Below are 21,060 nucleotides of genomic sequence, written 5' to 3' on the forward strand. Positions count from 1 at the left end.
GACAGCTCAACATTGGTTTGATGTACCTGTCAATGTTGTGTCAGACTCCTTGTATGTGGTGGGAACCACCCAAAGATTAGAACGAGCAATGATTAAGCGAGTGAAAAATCCTGTCTTGTACAGGATTTGATGTTGATGATGCACTTATTATTTTTGTTAAATCAGACACCAAAAGAGTATTTTATTACTCACATTCGCAGTCATCAGTTTCAGCTTGGATTGTCTATTGGTAACAATATAGCAGACAAATTAGTTGCTCCTGCATGGCAGCAGCAAGGAATTAATCTGTTTGAGCAGGCCCGAGTATCACACGACTTTTTCCATCAGTCGGCAAAAGTTTTAGCGCGACAATTTGATTTGAAAGTCTCTGATGCGCAAGGCATTGTACAGTCGTGCCCTGCTTGTCAAAAGCTCAGATTTGGCTCGGGCATTGGAGTGAATCCTCGAGGTTTCAAGTCTTTACAACTGTGGCAGATGGATGTCACCCATGTGCCTGAATTTGGCCGTTTAAAGTATGTTCATGTTTGCATTGACACCTTTTCACATGTGATACGGGCAGCTGCTCAAACAGGTGAGACAGCTAAACATGTAGTGAAGCATATGCACAGTGCCGTTGCAGTCTCGGGAATCCCACGAGAGCTTAAGACGGACAATGGTCCTGCATATGTTTCGACTTCCTTTAGCAGATCCTGTACCTTATGGGGGATTCATCATCTAACAGGTATCCCTCCTTCGCCCACTGGACAAGCCATTGTGGAAAGAGCTCATGGAACTCTAAAATCGCTTTTGCAAAAACAAAAAGAGGGAGAATTGTTACCGCCATCCGAGAGACTTGCAAAAGTGCTGTATGTGTTGAACTATTTAAGTTTGAGAGAAGGAAGAGGCTCTCCTCCCATTGTAATTCATCACATGGCATTGCAATCAGGGATTCAAAAAGAAACTAATGCAATTAAAGTGCGGTATTGAGATCTACGAACTGGAGAATGGAACGGTCCAGCAGAAGTGAAATTAACCGGTTGTGGTTATGTTTGTGTTTTAACAGATGAAGGACCAAAATGGGTACCAAGCCAATGGGTGAAACCGTGGAAACGAGGAAAGTGATATCTGATTCATGATTTTACCATTTTTGTTTTTGACAGAGACTTGGATGGACGGTGATCGATCGTGTCCCACCATTTTCAATAGATGCTTTCAGAATCAAGCAAGCCAGATGATCACCGTGCCCAAGCTGTCGTTTGTAGTTATTGTTGTTGGCTTGCTAAGCCAACAAACGCAACTGCATTGGCACTATCAACGCTGCTAACTGATGTAGATTCTAAAAACTACGCTACTTTACAAAACAGAACTGCTGTTAGCCTGCAGAGCACATATTTGACAGGCCTTGTTGCATGCGCTGGCCACGCGTGCAGCAACGTCTGGTCAGTACTCTGCCACTGAATCTGCTGAGGGGAGAGAGGAGGGACCCAGAGCACACTCTGTTAACAACAGGGGATGCCCTGAAAGTGCTGCGCCTGCCTCCTTTCTCTGCTCTGACCCCGCGGATCATCATCCTCTTGTGCGGCGGTGCTGGGAATTGTATTGTTGGTACGCGAATGTGGCAAAGTGAGTTATGCGCATAGGAATATGAGCAAGTGTATCGATGTACGCGAATGTGGCGAAGTGAGTTATGCGGATGGGAATAGGAGTGAATGTATTGAAGCGAACAGGATCTGAGCACAATGGACAAAGCAAGAGTACGTGCTGAAAGGCAACGGTACGATGGACAAAGTAAGAAGTACGTGACTGAAAGCAGGACACAGGCAGAGGGAACCGTTCGCATGATCAGAAGTCCTTAACCAATCAAATTATTGCTTTAGGCACATGTACATGCTAACCAATCAATAGAGGGCTTGCACATGAACAGAAACTAAAATATCTATATAAACTGAGCTATTAGGGCAATAAAGTGGCATTTGCTTGATTACATTGGTCGGTGTGCAGTGTCCATGACTTCCGCATCAACAAGTTGAGGTAATGAATTAGCTGTGCAGGCTTCAGACCTGTAGCTGTCTAGCAACAGAATGGTTCAATTCCACCTGTTCAGGCACCAGACGTCAGTGCATAGTTGTTTAGAGCACAGTCCAGTTGTTAGAGCACAGTCCAGTCATGCAGAGCCATCTCAGACCACACTGCAAGATAAGCAGAGAGCCAGCTTCTCTCACTGTTTCCATGCTTTTATACCCATAGGGCCTCTATGGGTATAGACACCACCAGGTATCCCTTGTCTCCTTCCCACCACCAGGTGTCCTCGATTTTGCTTCTCTTATAAAGTCCCTTACTGGTCAATCCCAGGGCTTCTGATATTCATCGCCCCCAATATTGGACAGCTTGTGGTGTGGATGGCCAGGGAATCAACCCCTGAAAGAAGATGTCAGGCAGCAGTAGAAACACGGCCAGAAAAGACTTCAGTGTAATAAGTGTGCAGGAAGTTTTCATCTTAAAAGAATTTTAATGTTGCCCTTTTTTCACTGCTAATGGACATGAACCAGCCACCTGATGAACATTTTGAGTGGAGAAACTGTGTCCCAAGGACGTGTTTATACTCATACAGTTCCCATCTGCATTTCACATCTAAAGGGAGCTGTGAGCAGTGAAGGGTGGAGAAGCTGGGCAGACCTCACTGTTATTGCTTTGCTCTAAAGCAGTGCCCACCAGTGGTATCCACAGTGGGGACCCACCGGTCAGAAGCTTGGAAGAGCAGCAGAGCTCAGTACAGCTGGTCTGCAAGGACAGCGTCCTCCCAGCTCAGCAGAGAGATATTCAGTTGGAACTCAAAATGGAATCCAGGGGCATCATAATGAGTGACACAGTGAGCATCGATGCTGATCAGCTTGGAACATCCATCACACGATTAACACATGAATAGCTGGTGGCTTTTCCAGGACTCATTTCTCAAGGGACAGAGAAAGCTGTGGGTACAAGCAGTCTCATGCACACCTTTCCCATCACATGCAATTTGACTACCAGCCAACCACTTGATCCCGTAAATACGACAGCCAAAGAGAGCCTTCCCTGAGCTCTCCCTGCCCAGCGCCGTGGCTGCATGGCGCTGATCTCCCCTTGAGCTGGGACACCTCTCCCGTTTGCTCCTCCAGGCTGAGAGATCTCTTACAAACAGCAAATCTTTGGTACGTGACCGACATCGCACATGGCCTGGTATCACAGTGCACCAGGATTTTGTATTGGTAACGGTGATTCTGTGCTGGTGACTCTGAATCATTGTTACATCCTCTGTGCAGTCACAGGCTGAACCTTCCCATCAGCCTTTGTCAAGTCGCACTGTTACACATCGCATTTCAATAAAATCACTTTTGCTGATGCTGTTGACTGTGGTTCTTCAAGTGATCTGAATGGCCCATCCATGACAACTGCTTCATGAGCACTTAGTGAACAAAGAAAGATAACGTGTGGCCACAGATGGATTTAGGAAGAGCAGGTGTAGGTAGATCTGAGAAACTCCATGTCCTCATGCCCTCCGTCTTCACCAGCAAGGTCTCCCAGGGCTCTGTGCCTCGAGGCAGGACTCTGGAGGAGAACAGCCAATGGTGAGCAGGATCCAAATCAGGGGCGACTTGAGCAAACTCAGCCCTGTCAGTACCTGGGAATGGACAGGTCACATCCAAGGGTGCTGAGAGAGCCAGACGATGTCACAGTGAGGCCACTCTCCATCATCTCTGAAAGGTCATGGTGGGTGGGGGGACTTCCCTGGCCAAAGGCAGATGTTGTATGCACCTTTCAAAAAGGCCCAGAGGATGAGCTGGGGAGGTGAAGGCTGCTTAGCTTGACTTTGGGTGAGGAACATGTCCCACAGTGTGTCCTCCTGGATTGCACTGCTGGGTTTGTGCAGGAGAGGGTGACTGGATGAACCCAGGGCTGATGATGCCTCACCATCCTCTGTGCTTCCCATGATGAAAGGGCTGCATTTGCGGGGAAGGGGAGGGCAGTGTCATCTACCAGCACTGTGTCAAGACTTTGAACACCATCCCCCACAAGGTTCTCTTTTCCAAGAACACACAGGCTGGAGGGGTGGGCCAACAGGAATTCCCACAAGATCCAACAAGGACCGGTCCAAAGTGTTGCGGTAGGGTCATGAAGGCCTTGCAGAGACAGAGATTAGGGATTGCCTGTCCAGGTCACAGCTCTGCAGAAAAGTCTCTCATGGTCCCTTGTATGGGGGCTTTGACAAAGAGCCTCATCAATGGAAACCATTCTGTGTGAGTGACTCAGTCCAGCCCTTAAAATGAGTCAGGATGAATCCATTCCTGGCCAAGGCCACACAAACACTGAAGGGAGTCCCCTGCAGCTGCCCACCTTTGGCCTTAACATGGTGAGCACCTGGGGCCCGGCTGTAGAAGAACTGCAATGGCACGGCTGTGCCCTTGGATCCACTGTGTATGGGCTGGGCTCCGGCATTGGGAGCCCTCATCCCCACGCTCTGACCTCCTCACTGCTACCTGCCACAAGGAGGAGCTGGGTTGGACCCCTAGTCAGGGTCACTGCATGACAAAGGTGAGAAGGAGAATGAGGTCTCCTTTGGACAGCTGGAGGAAGGGACACAATTTTAGGCTCTGGTGATAACTAGGCACTTGGAAGACAACAGACCTCTGATAGAAGGCCTTGGTTTAAGGGAAGGTTGAAAAGGATCCCTGACCCAACATCGGGTAATGCTCTCCTGGAATTTTGGGTTTTGGGGCCTGTACTGAGAAGATGAGGAACCTGGGTTGTTGGATACCTGGAGTATCAGGGACACTTAGTGAACAATCCAGACTGAATGGAATTGTTGTGTTTGTGAGCAGCAGGCCTCAAGGACATCACTGAAGCCGCTTGTGAGAAAGTAATGAAGCCGCCTGTAAGAAAGCACTGAAGCCACCTGTGAGAAAATAATGAGGCCGCCTGTGAGAAAGTAATGAAGCTTCCTGTGAGAAAGTAAACGAAGCAACCTTGAAAAAGATTGCAAACAACTTTGAGAAAGTGAAAACATGAAAAGTACGGGACTTTCCAGGTTCGCTAACTGCAAGTAGGAGGGATATGCAAATATAAGCATTAGAGCTTAAGCCAATCACGCAATGACTAGTAGGCATATTTTATCTTAGCAATATAAATATGTGCACCCGGGACTAATAAATCGAACTACGATTATTACTCATATTGAGTCCTTGTCGTACATTCCTCTGTCGCTCGCACTGGGTATCTGTAGCCATTTGACGTGCAGGACCAGCGCATTAGAGCAGTAGCCTTCAACTGCTTGAAGGATGATGTTTCAGATTGTAGAGTGTTTCTTGGTCATGGGAAGAGAAGAAAACCACCACAAAGTGCAGCCTGGAAGGTTCAGATTGGAGGTGAGGAAAAAGAAATCCAGTCAAAGGGTGGCATTGTGGTGCAAGAGGTCACCCAGAGAGAGTCTGGCTCAGCCCATGGCTTGTGTTTCAACAACAGCCAGTGAGGGTGCAGGGACATCGGTGAGGGCAGGAAAATGCCAGGGTGAGAGCTAGGTGGGAAATAAAGATTGGTGTCATCAGGCAAAAGGAAAGAGACGCAGGCATGGACAGTGTGACACAGCACAGCAGAGATGGCCAAGGGTTCTGGCGAGACTGAAAGGCCTAAAGGAACCACGGTCTTTGTCCCCTTGGCTACGGCAGCTGCCCGCACCACTCAGGTCTTCCAGGACAAACAGGATTTTGGTTTGTGGAATTTGTTTCTCCTTTGCCTCTACTTGGGTAAGTCCAGAGATACGGCACAGTTTTTCTGCGCTGGGCATTGGTCATTTTCACATCTCCCTGCCCCCAGGAAGAGCCCTGAGCCACGCGTGAGGGACAGGATCTGCCTCCCCAGGGCCGGGGGCTCTGGCCATTTCTGCTTTCTGACAAAACCAAGAGACTTCTCTGCACTACAGCCCCCTGCACAGGGCCTTTGCCTCCCTGCACTCACAGCCGCCAATGACCTGCTCTAACGAGTCCCTGGGGAGGCTTTGTCAGGAATGGCCCCCAGTGGGGCCCATCAATGCTCCAAGGTACTCTGGGCTTTGCTTCTGACTTTAACTGCTTGAGAAGTTTCTTCAATCTCCTCTCAGTCCCTGGAGTTCACTTAAGGAGCCCCAAAGTCACCATGGGGATCATTAAAATACAGAAAGCCCTAACGAGCCGTGTCTCTCCCTATAGATTTCCTCAAGTCTTCAAGATCTGTACAGGTAATGAGAGAGGTTTCACAGGGGAGTTAAGGAGGAAGATTTCAGCGAGCACTTAACAAGAATGCTGCTGGATTTTCAATTTTAAATTTTTAATTACTTTTCAGTTTAAAAAAGTTGACAGAAGCGTTCTCCAAGGGATATCGCTCCAGGGTGTCTCCTCAGGATGACTGGACAGGTAGAAACAGCAGTCCCTTGCGGTCTGACACTGTATGGACAACCTTGCTCCTCACCTCTCACACCTCCCCATTGCTGTCATTGGCCACCTGGGACTCACATCACTGCTCCTTGCATCACACTTCTCCACTGATCTCCACCGCTGGATGTTACAGCTCCACTGCGCCAGCTCCCTCCTGCTCTCCTTCGAGAACTGCCTGCGCACAGGCACAGCAGCAATTTTCCTTTTCACAAAGAGAGCAGGAAAATGTTTCCTAGACAATAAAGCACACTGCACAGCAACATGCCAAGTACAGGCTGCATCCCATGAGATTGCCTTTCTGCAAAGGAGAGCCTTACAAGAAATATTTTAGGCAGGCAGATGGAGAAGAAAACAAAGGTGTTTACAGACAGAATTAAAGAGTTGGCTGAGGAGACAACTGGGCTTCTGAAAGACAGGCAAGCTTTTAACTCCCTGGAGCTCAGAGCAGCAGCCAGATAGGTGTGAGGTATCTGAATGAAGAAATAGTGGCGGGAGGAGGAAACTGGAGAATAATTGAAGTGGCCTTTGTCCAGATAGCCTGCATCTGAAAAGACAATGTGAGAAACAGTCCTTGTACCTGATGAGGAGCAGCTGAGGGAACTGGGGTTGTTTGGAGAAAAGGAGGCTGGAGGAAAGGAGGCTGAGGGGAGACCTTATTGCTCTCTCCAACTGCCTGAAGGGAGCTGGAGCAAGGTGGGTGTTGGTCTCTTCTCCCCAGGATGAAGGGACAGCAAGAGAGGAAACAGCCCCAGGTTGCACCAGGGCAGGTTTGGACTGGATATTTGGAAAAATCTCTTCACTGAAAGGGTTACCAAGCACTGGAGCAGGCTGCCCAGGGAAGCGTTGAGTCACCATCCCTGGAGGGATCTAAAAGCCCTTAGGGACACGGCTCAGTGGTGGACTTGGCAGTGCTGGGTTAACGGCTGGGCTCAAGGCTCTTAGGAGTCTTTTCCAACCTAAATGATCCTATGATTCTACCGACCGCTGACGTGAAGCACAGGGAGGTGGGGAACGCTCTTGTGCCGGGCACAGACACTGAAGCTCTGGCAGCACACGGAGCTGTTACCTGACAGCTGTTCACAAGAAGCATTTCCACCCCACCGTGTGCTCTTTGTGTCACGGCCACGGAGCACGCCAGGAGCACAGGCACCACTGGCGCTGGAGCAGTGGAGGCGGCGTGGCCAGGGGGAGCCTGGGGACTTGTGGTGCCAGAGGAAGGGTCCTTCTGACCCACAGCTCTGCAGTGCTCTAGCAAGAGGTGAAGGAGTGAGGAAGGCCAGGGCAGGCTGGAAGAAGTCAGAGGAGCTCTCCAAAAATCTCAGGGAGAAAATCATTGCTGAAGCTTGGAGCTGAACCGCGGACCTTTAGATCTTCAGTGGAATGCTCTCCAGCTCTCCAGCTGAGCTACTTCAGCCTTGCCTCAGCAGCGCTTGTCCCAGTTCCACCCCTGCCAGGCCACAGGCTGACACACATGATGACAGCTCCTCAGCCACGTTCCCAGGAAAAATCTGTGCCCAGTGCTGGGCAGAGTGGACCTTGCCTCTCCTGTTCTCCATGGCCAACTGGGCTCCAGGTGTGTAGCAGGTGCCAGCTGACACTGGGAGTGCCAAAATATGTGTTTGGCCTCAGTTACAAGGGTGACAGTGGCGAAGGCAAGTAGGCAGGCCATGCCTGTGCAACTGTGAGGGCTGAAGGTGGAAGAAGTGTGGGGCTGGTGGAAGACCTCTCTCATGGAGAGGAGAGGGCCCTGGGGAGGCAGAGCTTGTGCTGGTGCCATAGGGTTTCGCTTCATTCTGGCATGAGCAAGAGTGGTTTTAAACGTTTGGAGGCCATATTTAGGGGGAAAGAAGACTTGAAAACCTTTAAAGGATGGGGACTGTCCAACCTGTCAGGAAAATCTCTCCCAGTGCTTATGTGATCTCATACGTATGACCTGATGGACCTCATAGTCCTCATCTCCCAGCTGAACATCCTTTCAGCATTTATCCCTTGCCTCTCATCCTCCCACCACGCATCACAATGAAGAGCATGGCTCCATCTTAACTGCCTGATGGGTACTGAAATGCTGCTGTGAAGTTTCCAGAAGCATTCTTGTCTCTACACTGAACAGTCTCTGTTGTCCACCAAGACCCCCAGGGCCTTTTCCACTGAGCTGCAGCCCAGCCAGGGCTGGTGTCCAGGGTCAGGGCACCCCAGGGGCTGGATTGAGTAGTTCTCTTCTCTGAAATCCACTAGGATCTTGTTGGGCCAGTCCTCCAACCTGTTCAGTTTCCTCCACAAGGCAGCCCTCCACTGTATATGCCTTTGCTTCAGTTTTGTGTCATCTGCAAATTCTGTCAGCCACTCCAGGACACTGATAACACCATCAAGTCCCAGGAGAGACCCCAATGCATCCAATCACTCTTTTACTACCCTCTTTGCCAACCTATTAGACTGCAGCTTCCAAGGTTCCATACAAGAGCATTGTGCGAGATGGTGTGCGCTGGGTTGACCTTGGCTTGCGGCCAGATGCCCACTCAGCCAAGATCTCACTCTGCCTCCTCAACAGTGTCGGTGCCCTGAGGAAACCCTGCTCTCACCAGATCCAGAGGGAAGAAGGCCTGGGCTGCACAGTACTGGCAGGAGGCCGTGAGATATTATGGTCAGTGGAGATCTGACAAATAAAGGTGGTGGAGAAGAGAAAGAGAGAATCCCAGCTCTCCGTGTGCAAAATCACTCCAGCAGGGCAGATGGACACCTGTACAGGTTTCCGTGCATGTCCTGAGTAGGAAGAGGTTTCGTTATCCTAAACGTGGGCACCTGCGTGTCATTTCAGTTTGCCAAAGGAATTTCCCAACAGCCTCCAAGATGAAGCCCCAGACACTGCCCTGTCCCTAAGAACTGCTGCACCTGAGCCTGCAGTCTCCTGCACAAACCTTGGGCCACCTCGGGCACCTCAGCTGTCACCAGGGCTTTGCATCTAAAGAACTCCCTGCTGCCCTGCATCTCCAGTAAGGAGGAGGGGAGCTGAGAGAAAGAGCTCACAGGAAAATGCCCTTTTGTGCTGAGCTGAACAGGGGCAAGAGGAATCCCAGCTCCTGTGGGTTTGTGGTGTGCATGGAAGGGAGCTGAGTCCTCTTGTAGCGCCAGCACTACAGACCCAGGGTGAGATGCCTGCACTGACTGCGCTGAATCCCTTCCCTCAGCAGGGGTAGAGGAGATCCCTCACTTTGGGTATTCTGCCTGCTGACGGGACAAGGCCAGGTGATATTTAGAGCTGACTCTGTCTGTGAGCAGGAAAATGGCAGTGCTTGAAAAGACGTGACTCTTCCCTCCCAGCTGTGGGAGCAAAACCCCAGTGGTGGCTGCAGCCTGTTTGGCAGCAGGTTCCCCTGCAGCCCCAGGGACAGCTGGAGGGAGCCCCGAGGGGACAGAGAAAGTGCCGCCTTGGGTTGGGCCTCTGCTGCTGAGCTGGGCTGGGCTCCTGGCATGGAGGGAGCTGATGGCAAGCGGGCAGCGCTGCAGAGAGACAGCGGCTGAGAGAACTTAAAGGCAGTTGAGAGCGGGAGGATGCTGAGAGGTCAGTGAGGAGGAATCTGCAGAGCCCTCTATGTGGTAAGTCTCTGGGTGCAGGGCAATTTAGCTGTTGTTCCTGGAGAGATCTCCCAGGGCTTGTGCATCTGACAGTTTATGGGATCTGTCAGGAGGGCTCTCGGTTTCTCAAAGGGGAAGTTGGTGCTGCAGAGCAGGGCTTCCCTGCTGCACCGTCAGAGGGACAGGGCACGACGGCTGCCTTCTCCCAGGGATGGCTGCAGGGCTGTGCAGGCGGGTGTGCAGGCAGGGGTGCCCAGGGCTGTCCTTCAGAGCAGGGTCCCTGCAGCCCAGGGGCTGTGTGCTGGGGCAGGGACTCTGCCGCCTGCCAGGCTCAGCACTCAGCCTGCCCGGGGAGCTCCCAGCGCTGCTACTGTGGGGAGAAGCTGTGGGGGGAAGGAGCGACCCCCAGGATGGCAGGGTCCTTCTGCTGTTGAGAGGGTGCTGTGTGGGTCAGGGCTGCTCAGAGCTGCAGATCACGCAGGGGACATTCCCAGGAGACTTTTAGCCAGAGGTGAATAAATCACGGAGTATCATGAATGAACACACCGCGGCTTACAGACAGATCAGCATCACTTTTCATCCTCACCAAGGCTGGTCTGAGGTTACCAGCACAGACTGCACACACAGATGCCCCTGGGCACTGCCCTGCTGCTGGGAGGGGTCTGCAGGGCAGAGCCCAGCACACAGCGGGTGGGATGGGGTCTGTGAGCAGGGACAGGGAGGTGACCCGGGGACAGAGGAACAGCTCCAGGCAGCAGAGATGTGGACAAGGGGTGGGAGGACACTGCCAACAAGCACTGGGGGAGGCTGCCTTCAGGCAGCTCTCTGTTGGTCTCTCACTGGAGATGTTTTGTGAGCAGGGTCTGCTGGGCAATGACCTGACTCTCTCTTCAGACCCTCTCACCTTCGGGACCCCTGACTGTCTGCTTTGCCTGCCCTGCTGGGTTTGCCAGCTGCCCCCGGAGAGGCACGGCTCTCCTGCAGGCTCCTAGGGAGTGCTGAGCCTTTCCTTGGGCGTCAGCGCTCTCCTCGCAGAGTCCTTTGCTTCTCCTGTGAGGAGCAGGGTCCTGCTCTCTGCATCACATCTCCACCTCTGGGCTGGGAAAGAGATGAATTTGCAGGTCTGCCCTGTGAAACTGGTGTCCCCAGCTCTCATCAGGTTTCTGGGCTTGTTTAATATTAATTTGTGTGTGAAGTCCTCTTTGAGGCTCCACCTGTGAAAGTGCAGGGCAGCTGGGAAGAAGACTGATGGACACTGTGAGTCTGCTGACTCGGCTCTCTGTTCACATCTCCTGTGAACATCAGAGCTGTCACAGATCAGCTCCTGTGCACCCACTGCAGCAGAGCAAAGCTGACTCCTCAGCAGGACACGGGCAGGGCTCTGGCTCCTCACAGCACACTCAACCAGCACAAACCTCAGACAGGACAGGCATTTGAACTGGGTGGCAGGGGTTCGGGGGGAATTCTGTGAGAACTTTCTCATTATAATCTGTCCTAGCTTGTCACTGTCTGTTGCAGCTAGAGAAAGTGCCCCTCTGCCCAGAGGGACAAAATGCCCAACAGCAGCTTCATCACCCCATTCCTCCTCCTGGCCTTCGCAGACACACAGGAGCTGCAGCTCTTGCACTTCTGGATCTTCCTGGGCATCTACCTGGCTGCCCTCCTGGCCAACGGCCTCATCATCACTGCCATAGCCTGCGACCACCGCCTCCACACCCCCATGTACTTCTTCCTCCTCAACCTCTCTGTTCTTGACCTGGGATCCATCTCCACCATTCTCCCCAAAGCCATGGCCAAATCCCTCTGGGACACCAGGGCCATTTCTTACACAGAATGTGCTGCCCATGTGTTTCTCTTTCTCTTCTTGATACTAGCAGAGTTTTATCTTCTCACCCTCATGGCCTATGACCGCTACATTGCAATCTGCAAACCCCTGCACTACGGGACCCTCCTGGGCAGCAGAGCTTGTGTCCACATGGCAGCAGCTGCCTGGGGCAGTGCGTTTCTGAATGCTGTCCTGCACACGGCCAGTACATTTTCACTGCCACTCTGCCAGGGCAATGCTTTGGACCAGTTCTTCTGTGAAGTCCCCCACATCCTGAAGCTCTCCTGCTCACATTCCTACCGCATGGAACGTGGGCTTCTTGGTTTTCTTCTTTTTATAGTATTTGTGTGTTTTGTGTTCATTGTTGTGTCCTATGTGCAGATCTTCAGGGCCATGCTGAGGATCCCCTCTGAGCAGGGAAGGCACAAAGCCTTTTCCACATGCCTCCCTCACCTGGCCGTGGTCTCCCTGTTTATCACCACTGCCATGTTTGCCTACCTGAAGCCTCCCTCCATCTCTTCCCCATCTCTGCGTGTGGTGGTGGCAGTTGTATGCACGTTGGTTCCTCCAGCAGTGAACCCCCTCATCTACAGCATGAGGAACAGGGAAATCAAGGATGCCCTGAGGAACCTGATTCCACAAGTAGTATTTCAGCAGCAATAAGCTGCCCTTGTCTCCTCACAAGATTTCTCCAGTCTATTTCAGACAGCTTTGGGCATCGTACTGGTTATAACCATGTTGGTTCAGAAATGTTTGCTTTCATCCTGTTTCTCAAGAAAATGATCCCAGTCTGTCTGGCCCAAAGACCTTCTGTGATTGGGTCTATCACAAAGCTAACACTGGCCTCCTTTGTGGCATGTCTGTATGAAAAGAGGTTTTCCTCAGTACGGCGTGTGAAGCTTAAACTCTTCTTTCAAAACAGGACTACAGGCTATGCTCAGGGAATTGCAGGCTAACAGGCCCTGCTGCTGTCCTTGGGTGCTGCATTGGCTTATGGGGACAAGGACACGGGTTTATGCGTGAGAGAATGCCGACTGGACTGATCCTTCACAGTACTGGGTGCTCAATGCCACTGGAGATCCTGAATAAGGATCTAAAGGCATCTCCTTGAGGCTCTGTCACATAGGACAGGGCTGGTCAGAGATGCCCGACCTTCTGAGAGGGGATCTGAACCCACTAGGAGAGCAGAGGGCATCTCTGGGTCACTGGGTGCCCTGGGGTGGAATGTGAATGGAGGTGTAGCAAAGTTCCACAAAAAGTGGGATCACCCAAAGGAAAAGAGCTAAACTGAAGAATGCAGAGTGTAAGGTGGGCTCTGCAATGCCAGAGAGGCAGCAGAGACACAGCAGGCGTGAGGAAGGCAGCCTGAAGAGTGATTCCCTTCATCTTCAGTGAGAAGCCATGGGCTGCACCCAGTGACACACCTGAACACACCCCAAAACCATTGAAGTGCCCTGAGATGTCCCTGAGTATCATCACCACGGAGCCATGGGAGAGATCTGTCGGGGCATTGATGCCAGCCTGGCTAGATCGGCTTCACTCCCAGACCAGTATGGCCAGTATGCAGTCAGCCTGTGGTCCCAGGGGGTGCACTTGCTCTGCAGAGCAGCAGCACCAGCCCAGGGCCCTGTGGGGACCTGAGGGGAGGGAGCCAGGAACAACTGGCCAGGTCAGCACGGACACAGTGCCCTGGGGAAAGGCTCTCTGTGGAGTGGGGATTTCCCTGGAGCTTCTGTGTCCTTCAGGGAGGCTGGGGCTGTGGTGCGAGTGCCCAGAGCTGTGCAGCTCCCTGCAGCAGGCACTGCTGTGGGGCCAGCCCAGGCTGAGACTCGTATGGAGCCTGCCGTGAAACCAGCACCCCCAGATCCCTCCCCGCAGGGCTGCTCTCCAGCCACTCCTCTCCCAGCCTGTACTCCTGTTGGGAGCGTTACTCCATGCTGACTGCAGAATCTGGCATTTGGACTTGTTAAATTTCATGGCCTTCATGGGGACTGCTCAGTGCTCCCATCTGTCTGCATCCCTCGGCACGGCCTCTCGTCCCTCAAGAGTCAACAGCACCTCCCAGGTTGGGATCATCAGCAAACTTGCTAACAATGGATTCCACTCCTGCCTCCAGATGATGGATAAATATATGGAACATTGATAAATACATGGAGCAGGCCCTGGGATCAAGCCCTGAGGAACACCACTGGTGAGCGGTCACCAGTCAGATGTAGCCCCATTCACTGTGACTCCTTCAGCCCTGCTGTCATCATAGAATCACAGAATGGCTTGGGTTGGAAGGGATGTTTATAGGCCATTACTCTAGCCCCCCTGCAAGGAGCAGGGACATCTCCAACCAGATCAGGTTGCTCAGAGCCTCATCCAACCTGGCCTCGAATGTTTCCAGGGATGGGGCATCCACCACCTTTCTGGGCAACCTGCTCCAGTGCTTCAGCACCCTCAGTGTGAAACATTTTTTTCCTTATGTCCAGTCTGAATCTACCTCCCTCGATTTTAAAACCATCACCCCTCATCCTGTCACAACAGGCCCTGCTGAACAGCCTCTCCCCATCTTTCCTGCAGCCCCCTTTAGGCACTGGAAGGCCGCTCTAAGGTCTCCCCAGAGCCCTCTCTTCTCCAGGCTGAACAGCCACAACTCTCTCAGCCTGGCCTCACAGCAGAGGTGCTCCAGCCCTCTGATCGTCTTTGTGGCCTCCTCTGGACTGGCTACAACAGGTCCACGTCCATTTTATTCAACCCACATTGGCAAAGACAATTTCTATACAAAAGAACTCCCAGTGCTAGGAAGATTCCCTTCATGGACCTGAAATACACCCGTCACTCCTTTCTAGCAGCTCTAAGGAAACAGAAACACTTTGTAAAATCTTCTGTAGGGGCGGCTGGAATCAGACGTCGCTTATGGAAGATTTATGGCAGTCATATCTACAACTCCTGATTGCTTTATGAGGAACAAATATTTATCATACCATACCTAACACGCAGCATTGCAACCTGCATGTTGTGCATCAAAAGAGGTCAACATTTCAAGAATTCCCCTCTCTCTCAACAGCACAGAGCTCTTGCTGAACCAGGAGTCATATTCAGTGCCAATACACAATAAACGAAACCAGTCCGTACTATTGTCATGTCACTGAGCCAGATTTCTGTACGGAATTCTGCTTCTTTTCCACAGGCACTTATTTTACTGATGCTGCTAAAGTTCCTGCAGAACAGCTGGTACCTGGCCCTGGGACTCTCACTTCTCCTCCCTACATACAAGAGCTGACCAGTCTTGAGTGCATGCATTCGCTTCCCACACATTTTAAAATAAGCAGTTTTTATGGTTTAACCTCAGCTAGAAACTGAACACCACACAGCTGCTCCCTCACTCCCCTCCTCTGCTGGGATGGGGGAGAGAATTGGAAGTGTAAATGTGTAGAAATGAGAGCTGCCAGTCAGTAGGGACCTCCCCAGGCCCCTCAGGCCTTTGGTGGATGATTGAGAGGGATCCTGTTGTGATATTCGCTAGCTCCTTCAGCACTCTGGGATGAATCCCATCAGGCCCCATGGTCTTGTCATGGAATCAATGAATGTGAGTTGGAAAGGACCTTTAAAGGCCATCTAGTCCAACCCCCCTGCAATAAGCAGGGACATCTTGAACTAGATTGGGTTGCTCAGAGCCCCGTCCATCCTGACCTTTAATGTTTTCAGGGATGGGGTATCTACCACCTCTCTTGCTAACCTGTTCCAGTGTCTCACTGTCCACATCCTAAACAGGTTCTTTCTGACATCGGCTAGCTCCTTAATTACTCTGGGTTGAATCCCATCAGGCCTCATGGCCTTGTGAACACGCAGCTGATACAACTGACTCCTTACAACGTCAAGGTCCACAAATGGACACAGTCACTGTCCTCGCAGTTGTGGTCCCCCAGCTAAGACGACCAGTCAGCCCAAGGTCTGTCAGTATTATTAAAGAGTAAGGCAAGAGGACACGAGGAAATGGAATTAAGCTGCACTAGGGGAAGTTCAGACTGGACATGAGGAAAAGATTCTTCACCAAGAGTGTGGTCAGTCACTGGAATAGGCTCCCCAGGGAAGTGGCCATGGCACCAGGCCTGTCAGAGATCAAGGAGCATGTGGACGCTCCTCTTATCTTCCTGCACCTGCACTTTAGTGAGACCTGGAAAGCCAGACAGTGTCCTTGGTCTCATGAACAACAACTCATGCCATCAGGGTGTTTATCAACATTCTTCACACATGAAATCCAAAACACACCGGCTACTGAGAGGAAAATTATCTCCATCCCTGCCAAAACCAGGACAGCCGCCAGAAGGCTGATCCGTTGGGATGTTTGCTTGAGGAGTTGTTTCCAAGATGGCGGAACTTTCCTTGGAGTTAGGAAACAGGAAGAAAGAAACACTGCCACACAGTTCAGCTTGGGAGGTGGAGAGTGGCCATGAGGAAATGTCACTCAAAGGGCAGTGCTGTGGTGTAAGAAGCCATCCAGGAGACGTTGTCCTAAGGCACTGGGGGGGCCTCATTGTCTCCTTGCACACCCCTAGTAAGGCTGGGGACTGTCAAACCGTTGTCCTTCACTCAGCATCACACACCCCACATCCCACTGCCCCGGGAAGAGCCCCGAGCAATGGGTGAGGGACAGGACCAGCCTTCCCAGGGGGCTGGGGGTCACAGCTTGGCCTTCCTGCTTCATGAAACAAACCCAGGGGTTTCTCAGCATCAGAGCCACCTGCACATTGCCTTTACCTACATGCAATCATGGCCTCCAATTACCTGCTCCCTTTTCCTTACATCAGACCTCTCCACTGAGGTGACAGCTGGAAGGTGCAGCTCCTTTGTACCAGCTCCCACCTACTTTCCTCAGAGAACTGGCTGCACCAGGAGGAAGAAAGATTTTTCTTGGTTTTGAACAAACAAAAGAAAACTGATGAGATTCACCACTACAATAAAACACGCTCCTCAACTGTGTGCCAGGTAGAAGCTGCAACCAGTGATGTTCTCCTTCCACAAAGCACAACCATGCTAGAAATGTTCCATGCAGAAAGGAAATTATAAAATAAATGCAGTCAAAAGCTGGGCTCTAAGGAGAATTAGAGAGAGTACTGAATGATAAGCAAGCTTTTAACTCCCTGGAGCTCAAAGCAGCAAGTGGACTGTGGAGAGGTGTCTGCATGATCAAAGAGTGAGGGGAAGGGAAATGTGGAGAGTGATTGCAGGTGCTTCTGTGCAGACAGGCTGCGGGAAAGGTGACTTCGGACACAACCAGTTTAGTTAGGACAGGTGGCAATACGTCAAAGAGGAGGGAGATTAAGCACACAGCCTAACAGACAGAGTACTGGAACGCAAATACAGTAGAAGGTCAAGAGTTCTCCTCTTGCTCTTAGTGCCCATCCTGCAAAATTCTCGTTGTGATCTCATGAGAAAACTGATATTTGCCTCAGTGAAATGCTTTCCGGTTTTGGATGGCCAAACCTGCACTAGTCTCATCAAATCTGTGTTACCTGTCTTCCTGTGTGAGCAGACAGAAAAACCTCTATCTATTTAGAGCTGAATGGACAGAAAATAGATAGACGTGTGCGGTTAATCAGTAAAATACATTTCCTCCTGGCACTCTCAGAGGAAGAATCTTTGTTCTGAGGATTTGCTGGTTTTACACTGTCTTTGGGACTCCATCCCCTGCCCCACTGGCCACTGGGACCAGGGTTCCCTCAGCTGCCGGCCTTGTGCTGACACCACGTTTAGACAAGCCCTTCTGGGTGCCCTCCCCGTGCACGGCCAATTCCAGCCGCCGCTGAGCTTTGGCTTTGCTGGCTCCATCCCTGCACGCACAGGCCAGGTGTCTGTCTGCCTCCTGGGCAGGCCGTTCCTGCTCTCCCCTCTCTGCACTTCCTTCTGGTGTCTGAACTCCCAGGTCAGGGGGTTCCTGTTCATCCATGCTGACCTCCTGCCACGTCCTGCTTGAGTTCCTGCACATCAGACTGGTGTGTTCCAGGGCTTTGAGGACGCTGTCCCTGAAGATCCAAGAAGGACTCAGAGCCCCTTTGTCCTCCAGGACAGTCCAAGGAGATCCTCACCTAACTGAAATCAGCTCTCCTGCAGCCCTGCACGGTGATTCTGCTAGTTGTCCTGCTTCTCCACCATCTCACAGTTGTTGCAGCCATGGCTGCCTTCATCCTTCAAATCCCCAGCCAGATCCACCTTGTCTGTCAGTAGGAGACCAGCCATGCTCAGCTCATCCAGTCTCTGTGTCAAAATTCAATCTTCCACACCCTCCAGGAGTCACCTGGCTTGACGTACCAGCAGACTGTGGGGTGGTTCAACCAACCACGAAATTGAGGACCTGTGACCATGAGGCTTCCTCCAAGGCAAGGCTCTGTGCACGCCAGCCTCCACTGTGCCCAGCGCCCACCTCCACCTCCTCACCCGCCTGCCTGCCTTCCTGAGGAGCCCTTGCCATCACGGCTGCCCTCCCACCACTCCAGCTGTCCCACCAGGGCTCTGCGGTCCCCGTGGGGGAGCACGTTGCTGCCTGCCCAGCATAAATGGAAGTGGCAGCGCTGGGCTGGTGAACGGACAGGAGAGGCAGGTAAAGGGGAAGGATTCTGCAAGGATGACTGAGAGGTTAGTCCTCTTGCCACAAGAGGCTGATCCAAGGAGCGACATCGTAGGTGGATTTTGAAGTCCCATTTTTGGAAACAGCCCAATTGGCCAGGTGCTGAGGCAGGCCCAGTGATGTCGCCCAGAGTGCCAGAAAACCCACCCAGCAGTGCTGAGAGCTGGGGAGAGTGGAGATGCAGAGGAAGGTGCAGAGGCCATGGCTGGGAGGTGGACTGGGAGGCCATTTCTACTGCAGCAACCTGACTGACTTGCAGGAGGGCAGATACTGTGACATCATCGAGCACATCCCAAAGCCCAGTGCAACAAAGTTGACCTCTCAGGCAGAGGAGAGGGGTAGAGGTAGGAAAGTCAACATGGTTGCTTGTGAGGTCACTTCATGACAGCACTGTGATTGGCCAGGAGCAAGCAGGCGTCATGAGGTCATCAAGGACACCAGATGGGAAGACTGCAGACAGATGGAGACACCTGTACACGACATGGAAACAACGGGTCACGACATGAGATATTATGGGATGTGACAGACAACAGTGTGAGATGGGATGAGAAGTGTGGGCAGCACCGTGAGTCCCAGCTGGGTCTCACAGCTGGCTGCAGACGTGAGAAGTGGCCAGACTGCACAGAGGGGAGCTTTGGGGACCTTCTGGGCAGCCAAGTCTGGCTAGGCCATCAGTGCCTGGGGAAGCCATCAATGATGCCACTGAAGTCCCAGAGGATCTCGGCAAAAGAATCCACATGATCAAATTTGGGTGCAGATGGAGAAAACCTGAGATCATTGAGGAAAACCTAAGTGCTGAGGGTTATATACTTGGGAAAAGGCTGGCGCAGAGAAAGGGAGGGATCAGTCTGGGTAGTGGAATAAAAAGCCTATGGAATAGGGTGGAGGAGGGGATTCAGGGGGCCAGCTGCACGTGGGGAGGCAGCTGGTCAGTGCTGGTCTGGCCACACCCTGTGTCTGATCACCACGGTCTGGCTTGCTTATTGTACTGGTTTCAGGTGGGACAGAGTTAATGACTGCATACTGATTTGTATGGGGCTCTAATTTAGATTTTTGCTGAGAACGGTGCTGATAACACATTGATGTTTAAGTCACTGCTGAGCAGCGCTTGCACAGTGCTTTTTCTGCTTCTCCCACTGCCCCACCAGCGCGTAGGCTGGGGGTGCACAAGAGGTTGGGAGGGGACACAGCTGGGACAAGCTGACCCCAACCGACCAACGGGACATTCCACACCATGGGAAACTGTGCTCAGCATAAGTGCTGAGGGAAGAAGGAGGAAGAGGAGGCATTCCAAGTTATGGTGTTTGTCTTCCCAAGTAGCTGCTGTGCGTGATGGAGCCTGGCTTTCCTGGAGACGGCTGAACATCTGCCTGCCGGTGGGAAGCAGGGAATTTACTCCTCCTGTACTTTACTTGCATGTGCAGCTTTGCCTTACTTTTAAAATTTTCTTTATCTCAACCAATGAGTATTTTCACTTTTACCTTTCTGAGTCTTTCCCCCATTCTGCTGTTGCATGGAGTGAGCAAGGACTGGGTAGGGGCTTAGATGTTTGCTGGGTTTACCGCCCACACCTGGCCATCCCTTCCCCAGTGGCAATGCTTTTCTTATTCTGTACCCTCCTTTGGTGTGTCTGAGATGGTTGCTGCTCTATAGCTTCCTGAAGGCAGGTTGTGATGAACAAGGGTTTGGCCTCTTCTTCCAGGCAACAAGCAGGACCCGAGGAAATGGCCACAAGTTGTACCAGAGGAGGTTTAGATTGGACTTGAGGAAAAACTTTTTCTCCCAAAGAGTGGTCAGGCACTGGAATGGCCTGCCCAGGGAGGTGGTGGAGTCTCCGTCCCTGGCAGTGTTCAAGAGGCGGCTTGATGAGAAGCTACAGGATATGGTTTAGTAGCTGTGGCAGCAATGGTAGTGGGAAGACGGTTGGACTAGATGATCTTATAGGTCCCATCCAACCATGTGATTCTATGATTCTATGATTCTATGATTTTCTACCTTGGTGTTGTAGTTCAGCCCCGATCGGGACCAGACTACGCAGTCTGCCCCTCACTCCCCCCACATTCCAAGAGAACAGGAGGAGATAATATAAAGAAAAAAAAAAAAGCTCAAGGTTTGAGATAAGTACAGGGAGAAATCCTTAAAGATACCGTTAGAGGCAAAACAGACTCAACTTGGGGAAAACAATTGATTTATTTCTAAAACTAGCAGGAGAATGAGACAGGAAACAAGATAACCTCTCCCCACTCCTCCCTCTTCCCAGGCTTAACATTATCTCTACCACCTTCCCCTCCCGAGCGGCACAGGGGGGAAGAGGGAATGGGGGTTATGGTCAGTCCATCACACGTTTTACGCCGCTGCTTCATGGTTGGGGGAAGAACTCCTCACGTTCCTCCCCTGCTCCTTAGTGGGGTCCCTCCCATGGGGGGAGTTCACAGTTTCACAGTTTCATGGAACTGCTCCGGCTTGGGTCATCTCTTCCATGGGGTGCAGTCCCTCCAGAACGGCTGTCCCAGCGGGGCCTCCACAGGCCACAGCCTCCTTCAGGCACCCGCCTGCCCCGGTGTGGGGTCCTCCCTGGGCTGCAGGGGGATTTCTGCCCCTCCGTGGACCTCCATGGGCTGCAGGGG

Source organism: Chlamydotis macqueenii, chromosome W (genome assembly GCF_036417535.1).
Source record: "Chlamydotis macqueenii isolate bChlMac1 chromosome W, bChlMac1.mat, whole genome shotgun sequence".
NCBI lineage: Eukaryota > Metazoa > Chordata > Aves > Otidiformes > Otididae > Chlamydotis > Chlamydotis macqueenii.